The 16,125-nt window shown below is 44.0% G+C and overlaps 1 protein-coding gene and 2 long non-coding RNA genes across 4 annotated transcripts in view; 1 reads left to right on the forward strand and 2 right to left on the reverse strand.

Moving 5' to 3' along the window:
- The window catches only part of ripor1 (RHO family interacting cell polarization regulator 1), a 51,636-nt gene extending 49,561 nt beyond the window's left edge, over positions 1 to 2,075 (reverse strand). Inside the window, exon 1 of the mRNA XM_076991782.1 lies at positions 1,886 to 2,075. The gene's annotated coding sequence lies outside the window, so the exon portion shown is untranslated. The remainder of the gene's footprint in view (positions 1 to 1,885) is intronic.
- On the forward strand, positions 1,271 to 12,774 carry LOC143493436 (uncharacterized). Its single transcript, XR_013125418.1, has 3 exons — positions 1,271 to 1,543; positions 11,801 to 11,876; positions 12,157 to 12,774. It is a non-coding gene; the product is annotated as an uncharacterized LOC143493436 (long non-coding RNA).
- LOC143493424 (uncharacterized) lies at positions 2,954 to 14,309 on the reverse strand. Of its 2 annotated transcripts, none has more exons than XR_013125414.1 (5): positions 14,103 to 14,309; positions 13,545 to 13,612; positions 12,842 to 12,931; positions 4,313 to 4,469; positions 2,954 to 3,848 (listed from the first exon to the last, which is right to left on the reverse strand). It is a non-coding gene; the product is annotated as an uncharacterized LOC143493424 (long non-coding RNA). The 2 variants fall into 2 exon arrangements; XR_013125415.1 differs by having other exon boundaries at positions 12,842 to 12,943.
- Between the last annotated feature and the right edge of the window lie 1,816 nt (positions 14,310 to 16,125).

Genomic DNA, 16,125 nt, shown 5'->3' on the forward strand with positions numbered 1-16,125 from the left:
TTGAGCCAGGACGGAAAATAGTCTGGAGCTTTGACTTCCATGAGACTTTAAGCATGGAGTTTCGAGTCGAGCCAAGCTTGAGGTTCTGAGTGTTCGCTGTACGGATCGGCTTTTGACCATGGACATCATGTAGGGAGGGGCCAGTCCATTTTTGGATTTGTAAGCAAGCATCAACGTTTTAGATCTGATGCGTGCCGCTATTGGAAGCCAGTGAAGAGAGCGTAGCAGAGGAGTCACATGTGAGAACTTGGGGAGTCACATGTGAGAACTTGGGGAGATTGAAGACCAGTCATGCTGGTTGCTTCATCAGCAATCTCTGAGCAATTCACCTCTTCACAAATATTATTTTATTGCAAAAATGACAATTCATTCCACAGGCCTGAGTTTCATAATGGCAGATCGGGGGTTGTACACACACATTGCAGGTGGCCGTTCAGTGGGAGATGTTGAGAAGGTAAATATCTGAATGAAAAGGCAGCACTGAAACAGCATGTGGGAGCGTGGTGTTTACTGTGGAGACTTTTGTGCTCTTAGTCTTTCTTATCTCTTTGAGTGAAACTCACACACACACACACACACACACACACACACACACACACACACACACACACACACACACACACACACACACACAAGTATTAATTTGTACTACTATACTTGTGGGGTATTTCCACTGACTTGTGTGATACTGTAGCTAAACAATGATAAATCTAGACATTATGCTAAGCCTAACCATATCCTCAATAAACATCAGACAGTTAGCTGTGAGTGTGTACATTCTTGATAGACTGTAAGGGACTCACTCAAAAAAGATATTATATATTTTTTAGATTTACACAGTAATGAATAAGAATACAAGCCACTGACTATAAAATGTAACGACAGTGGCTTGGGAATGCAGGGTGATTGTTACACTAAATGCACTCTTCTCACTCACTCTTTTTGTCATTCAATATCACTCTGGTGATATTCAGTGACATCAGGTTTGTTTGTTTTGTTTTTTCAAATCTCAGTAACTAGTCATCAGCCTGTCTCCACATCTCAAAGTGCGGAGGCAGTGAGGCAGTATTAATGGACTTAACCTCCCGTTTTTAATACTGGGAATGCTTCCTGAGGTCACTAGCCCTTTGACCACCAAAGGGCAAACAAAATAACCTCTGCTCTCCCTGCATACATTCTCGAAACTATACAAAGATCAATAACACTTGAAAATCTGAATCAGGACTGGGGCCCTTGTCTTCTGGATTACACGTTGACCTCCGTGCTGCTGATAAGCGGGTGTCACATCTCAGCTTGGAGTCCATCGTTCAGACTCCTAATGATTCGGGCATCAGACATCGACTCCCTCACTCAAAACCGTCGACAGAGACAGTACCTATAGCAAGATGTGGCATAATTTAGACCATCACTGTCCCTCCTAATAGCCATGACTGTCATGTGAATACGCTCACTGAGATGCAGGACACTGAACCCGCACGTCCCGCTCGCCTCGACCTACACACCCGTGAAATGATCCACGCCACGGCGAGTCGGCAGGTCTCAGGTAGGCTATACGGAACCGTATTGATCTGGTGGGCAGGAGAGTCTCAGGTAGGCTATACGGAACCGTATTAATCTGGTGGGCAGGAGCCAGTTCACTAATATCACGAATATCCGAGACTAGCGCAATGTTATTTCTACTAGAAAACTAATAATTAACTATTATTAATTATCGTACAACTGTTTTGTGGTCCACACTAAACGGACGGATCGAGGCCGATTCGACTCGAACATCCTTTGACTCATGAACTAAAACACAATAAGAGCTTTCGCAAAAAGTTACCACTTTTAAAGATTAACACAAAAAAAACAGAACAGCAACCCGTTGCAAAATCGCAAACCCTACCTCAATGAATTCGGTGAGGAAAAAGACGACCCTGGCGTCACGAAAAAAATAAAAGATCCAAAAAGCCGTTTAGGACGGGGTGGAAAACGTGAGCGAGAAGTTTAAGTCCAATTTTTACGCAATACATCACAAAACGGGTGTCCGTCCCCACCTCCTCTGAGACGAATAGCCCAGCACACGCAGAATGGACACTTCCCTGTCCGCAGACCGAGCGGGAGGGACACTAGTGTAATTAAAAGTCAGCAGTCAGTGTTAATTAGTATTTGCCATCAAAACAGTGAAGTTCCTGACACAGACTTTACTTGTCTGCCATGTGAACGGGAATACGGTAGTCGGCGGTTTGTCTTGTTATCATGTTAAGTGGTCATCTTATCATGCGATTGATAACAGTTAATAAAAATTCTGTTAATCTTCAAACAATTAAGGCTGTGTTCAGGGTTTATTTGTAAAATCATTAATGGTTAATTTAGAGATTCTAAACATTACAGTGTTGCCGAGGTAGCGACTGGCGAGTGTTTATATTTGGAGTACACGTTTTTTCAGTTGTCTATAGTAAATTCTCTTCTTTTTTGTGTAATTTATGTAAATGCGGTTCACAAAGGTTTGTTTACAAACTTGATAGGGAACATTTCTTCAAAGGCTTCTTGGATTCACGTAGTGCTAATATTTCACACATAATCTGTTTCCTGGGCATAAGTAAGAATGCCGAAGAACCGCAAAGAAATAACATATGTCTCTGAGGGCCACACTGATTCGGCTCAGCCCTGTTCTGTATGGAACCCTAATTACGAGAAACGATAATTGCTGTTACACATTTGTCCACAAGAGGGCGTATATTTCCAATAGAATTTCCGACGCCGTTTATTCTGAACACTGTTTATTTCGACTCACTATAAAGTCTTGTGTGATACCACTACAAAACCAGCATTAACCTAACAACACTGTAAAATGCATATTCATCATTTGTGTTAGCACTTTGCTTAACATATCACAAAGAATCCCTGGACAGTGATTTGACAGCAGTCAGTTTGGATTTAGTTTTTACATTTCTTTTATTGTGAAGGAAACAGCAACTCTTACAAGCCTGGCGCACATCCAGCTAGTTCTCCTATTGGCTACCTCTATGCTGCCTCATAATTTGGTTTCGGTACCAGTACCACCAGTGTATGAGAAGGGGATGCCCCCTTGTTCACCTTCTCATTTTTTGTTCCATTCAACCTTCCTTACATTCTCCCTGGTGGTTTGCCTTCTAAGACCATCTAAACAGTGACAGTAAAAGGGGAAACAAACTGACTTTTGTTATGCAACTGTTCTCAGGAAACAGGAAGTTCCTCAGCAGGCCACGCCTCCACGGCCATCCAGTGAACACCCCTCAGTATCTGACCTTCCTTTCATCTGTAACTGACTGTACGCCAGACGTAGGCAATGCTTAAAAATAACATTGAGTTGTGTTTATGTAGGTTACTTATTTACAACATTTATGGCACATCATGTAGACATGGTCAGTGTGTTAGGACAGTGGTCTTTCTAAAGATGAGCATTGCCAACTGTTTTGGAAACGCCTTTGCTGAGATGACCAAGCATCACCACAGGATGCTGTTGCCTTCCCAGTGCAGCAGGGTCCCACTGTGATTCTCACTTAGGGAGATTACTCTGAGTACGCCGTTCACACTCTCAACTGGCTCCTTCAGGTGCAAGAACATTTTTTTTACACATTTTCACAAATTGTAGGAATGTGTTTGGGCCTTGTCTTCATAATGCATTGGGTTTGTTGCAAGCAAAAAGCCACAGGATAAAAATGTGCTATTCACACCAATATGGAAATAGCACCATCTTGCTCAGCTTGTGAGGTTGCTCACACGTTCACCGCCCATGTCACTTTGACCCAGTCTGGGAGTATTTCCATGACAAGAATGCTGTCTTTACGAAAGTCCTCAGCCAAGCATCTTGTCAGCAGAGCTGCCTGAGAATGGAACAGATCAACATCTCTGAGACACCACCCCCCCTCCCCACACAAACACACACAAACACACACACACACACACACACACACACACACACACACACACACACACACACACACACACACACACACACACACACACACACACACACACACACACACACACACACACACACACACAGCCTTGGCCTGGAATGCCGTGAGACTGATAACGTCCTTTAAACCTAGCCTTGATTCCCAGCTGAGTATATATGGGCTCACTAAGACCACTGTAAACTTAGCCTTGAAATATTGGAGAGAAAAAATTGAGGAAAATTACTGTGTCTGTGGTTTTCTGAAAACCAGGTGTCACAGTCACTTCATCATGCTCGGGTTCCTCTAGATGTGTCATTCAGGTGTTCACTGGGGTAAACCCAGCCCATGGAGTAAAGCTCAGTCATCAAATGATGACACAGAGATCTCACCTTGCTGGCTCTGCAGGCGTACGTCAGAGCCAAGGTGAACATCTTGGGGCATCTTTCAGTGAAAGAGAACATCGTGGAGGCGATAATCACCGCATCTCACCCACAGGCCTTGGCTGGCTGGTGAGTGGAGACTGACAGCCTTGTGCAGGGTGAAGTCCTGCAGTCAGAAATGATTCATAACTCATTTTCCTAGTCACACTCCTCAGAATGTGAATGCAAACTCACATTTAATATGCTGCTCAGGGTTTTGCTTTATTATCAGAGTTTTGCTATAACACTTGGAATAACACATTATTGCATGTGGAGCACATTCCATAGTTGATTACATAGCCCAGACAGGATATGCCAAATACACATGGTAGCTTTTTTGATCTACTTCAAAGGCTTTTATAATGAGCATGGGTCCAGTCATCTCCATCATTCCCCACTCTCCAGTGACATCGCTACCCTGTTTATCCCACCATGGCTGATGATCAGATTGAAGACACTGCTGTTCAGGTTCAGCTTGCTGCCCAACACCTGTGCTGCCTGAGAGATGCTTAGCCAGCTTTGCTGTGCAACCTTATACTTACTACACCAACCCATCCATCAACTCTTACCAAACCCTCCACTACTCCCTACACCAACACCTACACCAACATCTCCATCAACTCTTATACCAATCCCTCCACTACTCCCTACACCAACACCTACACCAACATCTCCATCAACTCTTACCAAACCCTCCACTACTCCTACACCAACACCTACACCAACATCTCCATCAACTCTTATACCAAACCCTCCATGAAAACCCCTACACCAACCCATATACCAACCCCACCACCACTCCATACACCAACACCTACACCAACTCATATACCAACCCCACCACCACTCCATACACCAACATCTACACCAACCCATATACCAACCCCACCACCACTCCATACACCAACACCTACACCAACTCATATACCAACCCCACCACCACTCCATACACCAACACCTACACCAACCCATATACCAACCCCACCACCACTCCATACACCAACACCTACACCAACTCATATACCAACCCCACCACCACTCCATACACCAACACCTACACCAACTCATATACCAACCCCACCACCACTCCATACACCAACATCTACACCAACTCATATACCAACCCCACCACCACTCCATACACCAACACCTACACCAACCCATATACCAACCCCACCACCACTCCATACACCAACATCTACACCAACCCATATACCAACCCCACCACCACTCCATACACCAACACCTACACCAACCCATATACCAACCCCACCACCACTCCATACACCAACACCTACACCAACTCATATACCAACCCCACCACCACTCCATACACCAACACCTACACCAACCCATATACCAACCCCACCACCACTCCATACACCAACACCTACACCAACTCATATACCAACCCCACCACCACTCCATACACCAACACCTACACCAACCCATATACCAACCCCACCACCACTCCATACACCAACACCTACACCAACTCATATACCAACCCCACCACCACTCCATACACCAACACCTACACCAACTCATATACCAACCCCACCACCACTCCATACACCAACACCTACACCAACCCATATACCAACCCCACCACCACTCCATACACCAACACCTACACCAACCCATATACCAACCCCACCACCACTCCATACACCAACATCTACACCAAATCAAATCAAATATATTTGTATAGCGCTTTTCACAACATATGTTGTCACAAAGCGCTTTACAGGATTTACAAGGCTAACAAACCCCTCTGTCACTCTGTACACCAACACCTCCATTACCGCACCTATGTCTTACACCCTTTATAGTCTCAGTCAGATGTGTCAGATCACTGAATTCCTTAGTCATTGGTTTCTACGATGATCAGCTTCAAAGTAATGTGATCACATTTGTGTTATTGTGGCAGCTACCTGCTGGACAGGTTGAATGATGGTGACCACATGACTGTGCTTCTGTGCCAGCTCTCTGAGACTTTGTGTAGCAGTGGGGAGATGTGTCTCATAGCAACACCCAGCCTTGACCTCTCCATTCAGCCAATGGCACTTTTCTGTATGTCTGAGTTATTGCAGTTACTGTGGTACATTTGCAAAAGTGAAAAAAGATACTGGTTCTCCCCTCTCTCTCTCTCTCTCTCTCTCTCTCTCTCTCTCTCTCTCTCTTAAACCAATAGCAAAAAAATAATTATTATTCAGTCTACTGCAGTTAAATTAACCATTCACACTCTATTCGTGCTCCCAGTTATCAACAGCAACAAACACATCCCTTTATATCACAGACTTTCCCCTCTTCTCTCTTTCTTTCTCTCCCCTCCCCCCTGTGTCTCTCTCCCCCACCTCTTCCCAAGTCTCTCTCTCACCTGTGCTCTGGGTCCTGTTGGAACTCTGCACCCAGCGAAGACCAGGTGACTGACACCTCACATACTAGTTCTACTGTAGACCATCGCTCCAGTAACCAGTCCACTCACACACTAGTTCTAGACCAACGCTCCAGTAACCAGTCCACTCACACACTACTTCTAGAGCAACGCTCCAGTTACCAGTCCACTCACACACTACTTCTAGACCAACACTCCAGTAACAAGTCTATTCACACACTAGTTCTAGACCAACGCTCCAGTAACCAGTCCACTCACACACTAGTTCTAGACAAACACTCCAGTAACCAGTCCACTCACACACTAGTTCTAGACCAACGCTCCAGTTACCAGTCCACACACACACTAGTTCTAGACCAACGCTCCAGTAACCAGTCCACTCACACACTAGTTCTAGACCAACGCTCCAGTAACCAGTCCACTCACACATTAGTTCTAGACCAACGCTCCAGTTACCAGTCCACACACACACTAGTTCTAGACCAACGCTCCAGTTACCAGTCCACACACACACTAGTTCTAGACCAACGCTCCAGTAACCAGTCCACTCACACAAATTCCCAGAGTTCATTTTCATTCCCAGCTCAAGACAGTAATCCATAATGACATGCTCCCTATGTATGGAATATATATGATAGTGTGTGTGTGTGTGTGTGTGTGTGTGTGTGTGTGTGTGTGTGTGTGTGTGTGTGTGTGTGTGCGTGTGCATGCAAGAGCACTTATATACAGTCTTTCCAACCTCTCTATCAACGTCCACATTAACAAAGTCACTGAAGTTTATAATCACAAGTCAGTGTGTACACTGCAACCCTGCAATACGAATGTAAGCAAATGTGTGGAGTGTCAGAGCCAGCACACTCCATAATGTGTGGAGTGTCAGAGCCAGCACACTCCATAATGTGTGGAGTGTCAGAGCCAGCACACTCCATAATGTGTGGAGTGTCAGAGCCAGCACACTCCATAATGCCTGGAGTGTCAGAGCCAGCACACTCCATAATGCCTGGAGTGTCAGAGCCAGCACACTCCATAATGTCTGGAGTGTCAGAGCCAGCACACTCCATAATGTGTGGAGTGTCAGAGCCAGCACACTCCATAATGTGTGGAGTGTCAGAGCCAGCACACTCCATAATGCCTGGAGTGTCAGAGCCAGCACACTCCATAATGTCTGGAGTGTCAGAGCCAGCACACTCCATAATGTGTGGAGTGTCAGAGCCAGCACACTCCATAATGTGTGGAGTGTCAGAGCCAGCACACTCCATAATGTGTGGAGTGTCAGAGCCAGCACACTCCATAATGCCTGGAGTGTCAGAGCCAGCACACTCCATAATGTGTGGAGTGTCAGAGCCAGCACACTCCATAATGCCTGGAGTGTCAGAGCCAGCACACTCCATAATGTCTGGAGTGTCAGAGCCAGCACACTCCATAATGTCTGGAGTGTCAGAGCCAGCACACTCCATAATGTGTGGAGTGTCAGAGCCAGCACACTCCATAATGCCTGGAGTGTCAGAGCCAGCACACTCCATAATGTCTGGAGTGTCAGAGCCAGCACACTCCATAATGTGTGGAGTGTCAGAGCCAGCACACTCCATAATGTCTGGAGTGTCAGAGCCAGCACACTCCATAATGTGTGGAGTGTCAGAGCCAGCACACTCCATAATGTCTGGAGTGTCAGAGCCAGCACACTCCATAATGTGTGGAGTGTCAGAGCCAGCACACTCCATAATGCCTGGAGTGTCAGAGCCAGCACACTCCATAATGTGTGGAGTGTCAGAGCCAGCACACTCCATAATGTGTGGAGTGTCAGAGCCAGCACACTCCATAATGTGTGGAGTGTCAGAGCCAGCACACTCCATAATGTCTGGAGTGTCAGAGCCAGCACACTCCATAATGCCTGGAGTGTCAGAGCCAGCACACTCCATAATGTGTGGAGTGTCAGAGCCAGCACACTCCATAATGTGTGGAGTGTCAGAGCCAGCACACTCCATAATGCCTGGAGTGTCAGAGCCAGCACACTCCATAATGTCTGGAGTGTCAGAGCCAGCACACTCCATAATGTCTGGAGTGTCAGAGCCAGCACACTCCATAATGTGTGGAGTGTCAGAGCCAGCACACTCCATAATGCCTGGAGTGTCAGAGCCAGCACACTCCATAATGTCTGGAGTGTCAGAGCCAGCACACTCCATAATGTGTGGAGTGTCAGAGCCAGCACACTCCATAATGTGTGGAGTGTCAGAGCCAGCACACTCCATAATGTGTGGAGTGTCAGAGCCAGCACACTCCATAATGTCTGGAGTGTCAGAGCCAGCACACTCCATAATGTGTGGAGTGTCAGAGCCAGCACACTCCATAATGCCTGGAGTGTCAGAGCCAGCACACTCCATAATGTGTGGAGTGTCAGAGCCAGCACACTCCATAATGTGTGGAGTGTCAGAGCCAGCACACTCCATAATGTGTGGAGTGTCAGAGCCAGCACACTCCATAATGCCTGGAGTGTCAGAGCCAGCACACTCCATAATGTGTGGAGTGTCAGAGCCAGCACACTCCATAATGTGTGGAGTGTCAGAGCCAGCACACTCCATAATGTGTGGAGTGTCAGAGCCAGCACACTCCATAATGCCTGGAGTGTCAGAGCCAGCACACTCCATAATGCCTGGAGTGTCAGAGCCAGCACACTCCATAATGTGTGGAGTGTCAGAGCCAGCACACTCCATAATGTGTGGAGTGTCAGAGCCAGCACACTCCATAATGTGTGGAGTGTCAGAGCCAGCACACTCCATAATGTGTGGAGTGTCAGAGCCAGCACACTCCATAATGTGTGGAGTGTCAGAGCCAGCACACTCCATAATGTGTGGAGTGTCAGAGCCAGCACACTCCATAATGTGTGGAGTGTCAGAGCCAGCACACTCCATAATGCCTGGAGTGTCAGAGCCAGCACACTCCATAATGTCTGGAGTGTCAGAGCCAGCACACTCCATAATGCCTGGAGTGTCAGAGCCAGCACACTCCATAATGTGTGGAGTGTCAGAGCCAGCACACTCCATAATGTGTGGAGTGTCAGAGCCAGCACACTCCATAATGTCTGGAGTGTCAGAGCCAGCACACTCCATAATGTCTCACTTTTCAACCTGCCTGTTTACACTGTGGTTCTGCATAAGACAGATCATGATTCATTCACTATGGTTAGCAAATAGTGCTGTAATAGTCTGGCTATTCCCCAAATAACATAATTTAAATCCTGTTATATGATAGACCCTGTGTGTAGTAAGCATTTATTCAATCAATAATTCTACCTTCTGTTTAAAGAGTTTTTCCTCTAACTGTATTAACTTGGCTCTTGTGGGTAAGCAATGTACAAATATAAACATGTGTCTTATGAATACCATTCCAAAGTTAAGTTAAAGACTCGTTTATGTAATGAAAATCTCTCCCCGTCTGATGTAATATAGGTGGTCCAATAGACGTAGAGGTCACTTTTAGATGTACACTCACCTCAGGTTTACTCTCGTCAGTTTAAAAGCTGATGTCTCTGCTACGCTCTCTGCATGGCCAGATTCTACACTTTTGCTTGGCAATATATAAACCGTTTGTCCTCACACAACGTCCATATGAAATTTTTATTTTATTGTTTGCTGATGTAAACCTATTAAATCGTTAAATTAATTAATGTTTCCATTTGATTTATCTTTCTGTTTGTAGTGACATGAAACCATTCAGACTGTGGAAATATTCCTGCTCAAACTATGAACATCTTCCAGTTTTACTGGTGTTGTGAAATGATTCTTCAGTAAAGAAGTAATTAATTATATGATTAATTATACGTGTTCATTTTAGATTTATTATTATAAGTGGGTCGTTACATTTGTTTAGTAGCCTACTTAAATGTAGATTTAGTGTCGATAAAGTAAACTTTGCTGTAGTGTAACTACTTAAAGTGGAATGTGTCTTATGTAGTTACCAAGGTTTACTAAATCCATCTGCACAAATATTAAGGTGAATGTAGCTGATTGAATAGTTGTTAAATATTTCGGAAATATATGCTTACAGTTCTTAAACTACCATGCAACGGGAAAGCTTTGTGAATTATTGCAGTTTTGTCCACTAGATGGCAGAAGACCGTTAAGTAGTCAAGTAGTCAACAACCGTCCCAGTAGATAAAGCAATATCCGTTGAACAGCATTCCCACTATCACAACCATAGTTATTGAATAAATACTGTAATAGAAGTTTCCTATTTTACTAGCTCACGTTTGTATTCAGATATAAGATATATATTCATAATTTCTGTTCACATTTTGTTATTTATTTAGCATATAATAAACCAACAGGTTTGTTAACGAACAGGTGATAAGCGTTTCATTGAAATGTGACGCCATTATGTCAACGGCACAAGATTAAATCTAGTCTCTCTCCCTTTTTTGGCCTTCCTAGTCCTCAAATATCTTGTGAATCCTAAAATAGGGTTTCACATGGGGCCTCGCCAACTCACTAATACCCCTAATGCGTCATAAGAGTCCACTACCTCTAAATGCTCTTCACAGTGGTCATCAGGGAGACACCTCCCTTTCATGGTCATTTGCTTTTAAGGGAATACACTCTTACATATTAGTGGGATTAGCTATTACTGGTGCTTTTTAACAAGTGACATAGGAAAATAAGGATTTAGAAAAAGTGGTGAATTGCAATGAATCTTCCTATTACAATTTTTCACGTTTGACTGTATTTGTGAGGATATCCGAATTAAATTATATTAGAAATGAAAACACACACATACACACACAACAAAACAAAAATTTGTTTCTAGTCACCATGCATCCAGCTATTCAGGTTTCTGACAGCGTCTGCCATTCACAGCATCTCTAGAGCGGATAATCCTAACCTGTTGAGCTAACCTGTTCATGATCTCCGATTCATCAGGACACTGAACACAAGGACTGCCGAACTAACTTGAGCACGTTCTTCATGATGAGTAGCTAAGTCATATTTCACTCCTGCTCACCTTAAGCAGAACACGGACGATCTTGTTTCAGATGCTATCAGTGTGTGTTTTTTTTCCTTCTGCAGCAGACACTGTAATGAACAGGCTGACACCCCATGCCTCGGGTGCCTGCTGACATCTTTGAGCCATGCACACATTTGGGTTAGTCCACAGCGAGCCCATTGTCCAGTGTCCTACCTGTCGGACTGCATTGCAACCATTCCGCCTTTTCACGAGAGGATGAACTAACTGGACCAGGAATCTTGCAGCTCGGTTATCAGTAGTTACACAAGCACATGGAATCTGAGATCATTCCTCAGATTTTTTGAACTATGACCAACCATTTATCATAATTGATGTGATTGTACTGTTTTACTTATTCATGTTAGTAAGATTATGTCTATGTTGATCATTTCATTTCTTCAATGTTTCATTTGTGCAGGTTCCTCCCTATTCTCCACCATCCATTAAACAACAATGAGGCTGCAGGTTCCATTCCTATGTCTACATGCCTAATTAGTGGTGTCATACTACAGACACTGAGGTTCACTGACTGAGGCCTCCAGTGGCTTTTGTGTTTGACCTGTAATTGCCTCATGGAAGATGGCATAAAGGGCAGAGGGAAGCAGCCTGTTAGGCACTTCTGCCACAGGATTCTTTTTTCGGGTTGTTTTCTTAAAGCTGTAAACATGAGGAATGCTGAGCAGGCAGCTGATTGGCTGACGAGCCGGCGGGTCGAGTCCTGTAACCCGCTGAGTAGATTTGGGAGAGCAGAGAATGCGGTGCCCTCTCTGACGCAGCCAACTGCTCCGACTGCATTACTCACACTCACACACACACACACACACACACAAACACACACACACCCTACCTCAGGAATCCACCTGGAATCCACCTGAATGCTCTCATTCCACATCACATCCATAATGACCTGCACGAGTTCCTGTTTTAAGCCCAATGCTTGGTTTTAGTATTTTCTCCCTTGTTTTTTTTTCAACCTGTTAACCTTTTAGCATTCTGACTGAGGCTGTTTGAAAAGTTTGATTAAAATATTTCAGACTTTGTTCACTCATTTCTCACACATCTGTGGCTAGTTCCAACTACACCAACTGCACCATTTCACTCACCTACATCAGTGGGTGGGGGTGGGGTTGTTTCAACGCCCACTCTCATCTTTTCACTCTCATCTACAGGTTAACATCCATTGGTGTCAGCACCTGCATTCAAAACTTCAGAGAATGTGTTACCTGAATAGCCCAAAGATATTTGTAATATGTATAAAACTATTTACTGGCCTGTGAACATTTGTCCTACACTGAAGATTGAAATTCATACTTGAAGAAACATCAAATACACTATTTATCTCACACATCTGGTCACTGAAAATTTCACAGTGAAGCTGAATTGGTATTTAGTGCTTTGCAACTGTTCCCCTCTGTTAAACCTGCTATAGGAATCTGTTGTATGTCACACCTGCTGATTCACTTCTCTGAGGTTAGATTTTTGTTACGGTCTCATCCACTGTGTGAGATGATGTATTAATGAGCATTTGACCAACAATACAAATTAAAACTCAACATTAGCCCATCTTGAAAGCAGAAAGCTATAAGACACTGGAGAGAGCTACATTTGTTTGTTCCCACACTCACATTTTACCTCTTTGAAAAGATCCCTGATGCCAACTTTTTTTGTTAGCTGGTGTTCTGTTACACATACAACCTCTAATCTGAACTTGTTTTAATACAGTTCATTGGACCTAGAAAACCATAAATTCTGAGAAAGTATTCTCAGCAATTAACAACATAATACGATAGCAATGTGTTAGATTACCAAAATTCGTTTTGCCGATGAACTAACGCGCCATCATCTCTCGGGTTAGAACCCACGGGGAATGTAGCCTAAATGGTGGAATACGAAGGATATTATGAATCACATGTTATCATATGGGTATTGTTACTATGGGCAAAGAAATCAAAACATAATTAATGAAAAAAAAAACAATTCTTGCGAATTCTTACTCTTAACGAGAGAGGAATGGATGAGTGATTAGGGGATCAGTTCACAATATAGTGGGGGCACGTGGGACGTGGCGCACGTGCATGCGTTCCCTGCCACAAATGCACGTGTGATAAACAACCGTTCCAGATGTAAACACCTTCATGTAACGAGGGTATGTTTGGGAGCACGGACCTGACAACAAACATTCCTTTCATTTCAGACAAGTACAGATGCCACGTTTGTTTTTCGTTTTTTTTTTTTTTGTTTTTTTTGAGGGGGGCGGTTAATGCCATTCAAAGGTATTTAAGTGGCATTAAATCAACCGACATTTTCACGACTCATTTTTTGTTGGTGATTTCATGGAATATGTTATGATAAGAATTCACTCACCATTTAGTTCTGGTGATCCGCGGAATTCAAGATTGTTTTCATAGTCACTTTCTTCGACGTGAAAATGCGCGTGAACCAACAGGGCGTGCCAGCAGTGGGAGTAATGCATATCTTATCTTCCGCACTGCCAAGCAGACCTCTTTAAAATACCTCACATTCTTATGCGTCTTCACCTCTGCAGCTGGAAACTGCGTACCTTGCGCATAAGCAAACACTGACTTAGCACGACAGAGCTGTGTCTAACAGGTATGCCCTTTTTATGGACGAACTAAAGCCGGACAAAAACAGCGACCTGAAACAGCGCCTTCGAGAGTAATATTTGTAAAAAAAATCTTACTTGAACAAATGTGGAAGCAAATGGCTTATTTATGCCTTATTTCATGTAATACTAGAATATTATATTTTCCAGCAAGACACAACATGAAAGTAATTTCTTACAGTAACACTACTGCCACACGCTTGGGCTTTCTCCACATTGTCAGAAAGATATGCTATGACTCTTCAGAAAACCATAGCAATGAGTACGATTAAGGTGAAAACAGTAGCTTGATTATTGCACAAAGAGCTAAATTAAAGAACATCTTCTATGAGCGGGTAAATTCTTTATGCATGACTGAGTCTTCACGCATAGCGATGAAGCAATGATCACTTGAGTGGAAACAGCTCTACCAGAGTTTTAGACTCTGAAAAAATGTACACTGAAAGGTAGCTATGTGATGAGGGTGTGCTTGGGAGGTTTTGAAGCTCTTCTGATTTTGAGTGTCATGGTTACCTGTGAAGTGTGTAGAACAATGGGTACATTTCTATTTTCTATTCTTTTTTTTACACTTTGTATATTCCGGGAAGTTTCTGGGCACGACTCCAGGGGGATCAAAGAACCCGCTTGGCCATGAGCGTCCGGTGAGGTTGCAGTTTTGGCGTCTTGATCCACGTTCCGGTTGCATTCCTCTCCGCTCCGTCAGGATCATCTAAGGCTCGTGGAATTAGCATGGGGTTTGACCTCGAATGTTTTATTAGCATTGTCACTCAGAGCGTTAGGAGGTCCTGGCGCATCAGATATGAATAACCCAGCATCAAGATGAACATTTAGGCGTGCTGAATACACTGTGGAGTACAAACATGCTTACAGTTTCAATTCACCCAGAGAAAGACTGGGGGAGATGGGAGTTCGAAAAGAGATGTGGGGAGAAAGTCAATTATGTCACAGCTAAAACAAACAAACAAAAAGAACTCTATGTGTAAAATCACTTAAAGTAATTTAAGGCCATTACATACATGGGCGTGGTAGTGGGGGAAGTGGACCTGACTACCCAGGTAGTACTTTTTCAAAAGCCGGCTTTGGTCCCCCCCCCCAGTTTTTACGGTTAAAACCAAATATTTAAATAGCGACGAATCCATGTCCCCCCCACTTTTAAATCAAAATTACGTCCATGGGGAGAGGGGCCCATTTTGCTCATCGTTTGCTCAATCGTATCTCGTTTACTGGCATTTATAGTGGGCCCACTGACATTGAGTGTACAGGGCCCAGAATTTGCTGTTACGCCCCTGATTACATATCTGACAACCATGGACGTAATTTTGATTTCAAAAGTGGGGGGGACATGGATTCGTCGCTATTTAAATATTTGGTTTTAACCGTAAAAACTGGGGGGGGGACCAAAGCCGGCTTTTGAAAAAGTGGGGGGGACATGTCCCCCCCGTCCCCCCCCAAAATTACGTCCGTGCTGACAACGACGTTCCCTTCATAATCTGCGCGAATAATAAAAGCTTAAACAGTTACTTGTTACTAAAATAAACTACACTTTCCCGGGTTCTGCTTTTCCGTTCATTTACTTTTCAACGATGCTGATGATTTTCCCTGTATCATTGTTTTTTTTATTACATAATTAATTTCAATTGTTGTTTATAAATAGCTCATGACTCGCTATCAATGACGGTTGTGTGAGTCAAAAAAGATGTTTTCCCCACATACTGATGTGTGAGGTAGCGGCACCGATCGTCGTTTCATGCGGTTCTACGCACG

The sequence above is a fragment of the Brachyhypopomus gauderio genome, chromosome 2, assembly GCF_052324685.1.
Source record: "Brachyhypopomus gauderio isolate BG-103 chromosome 2, BGAUD_0.2, whole genome shotgun sequence".
Lineage (NCBI taxonomy): Eukaryota > Metazoa > Chordata > Actinopteri > Gymnotiformes > Hypopomidae > Brachyhypopomus > Brachyhypopomus gauderio.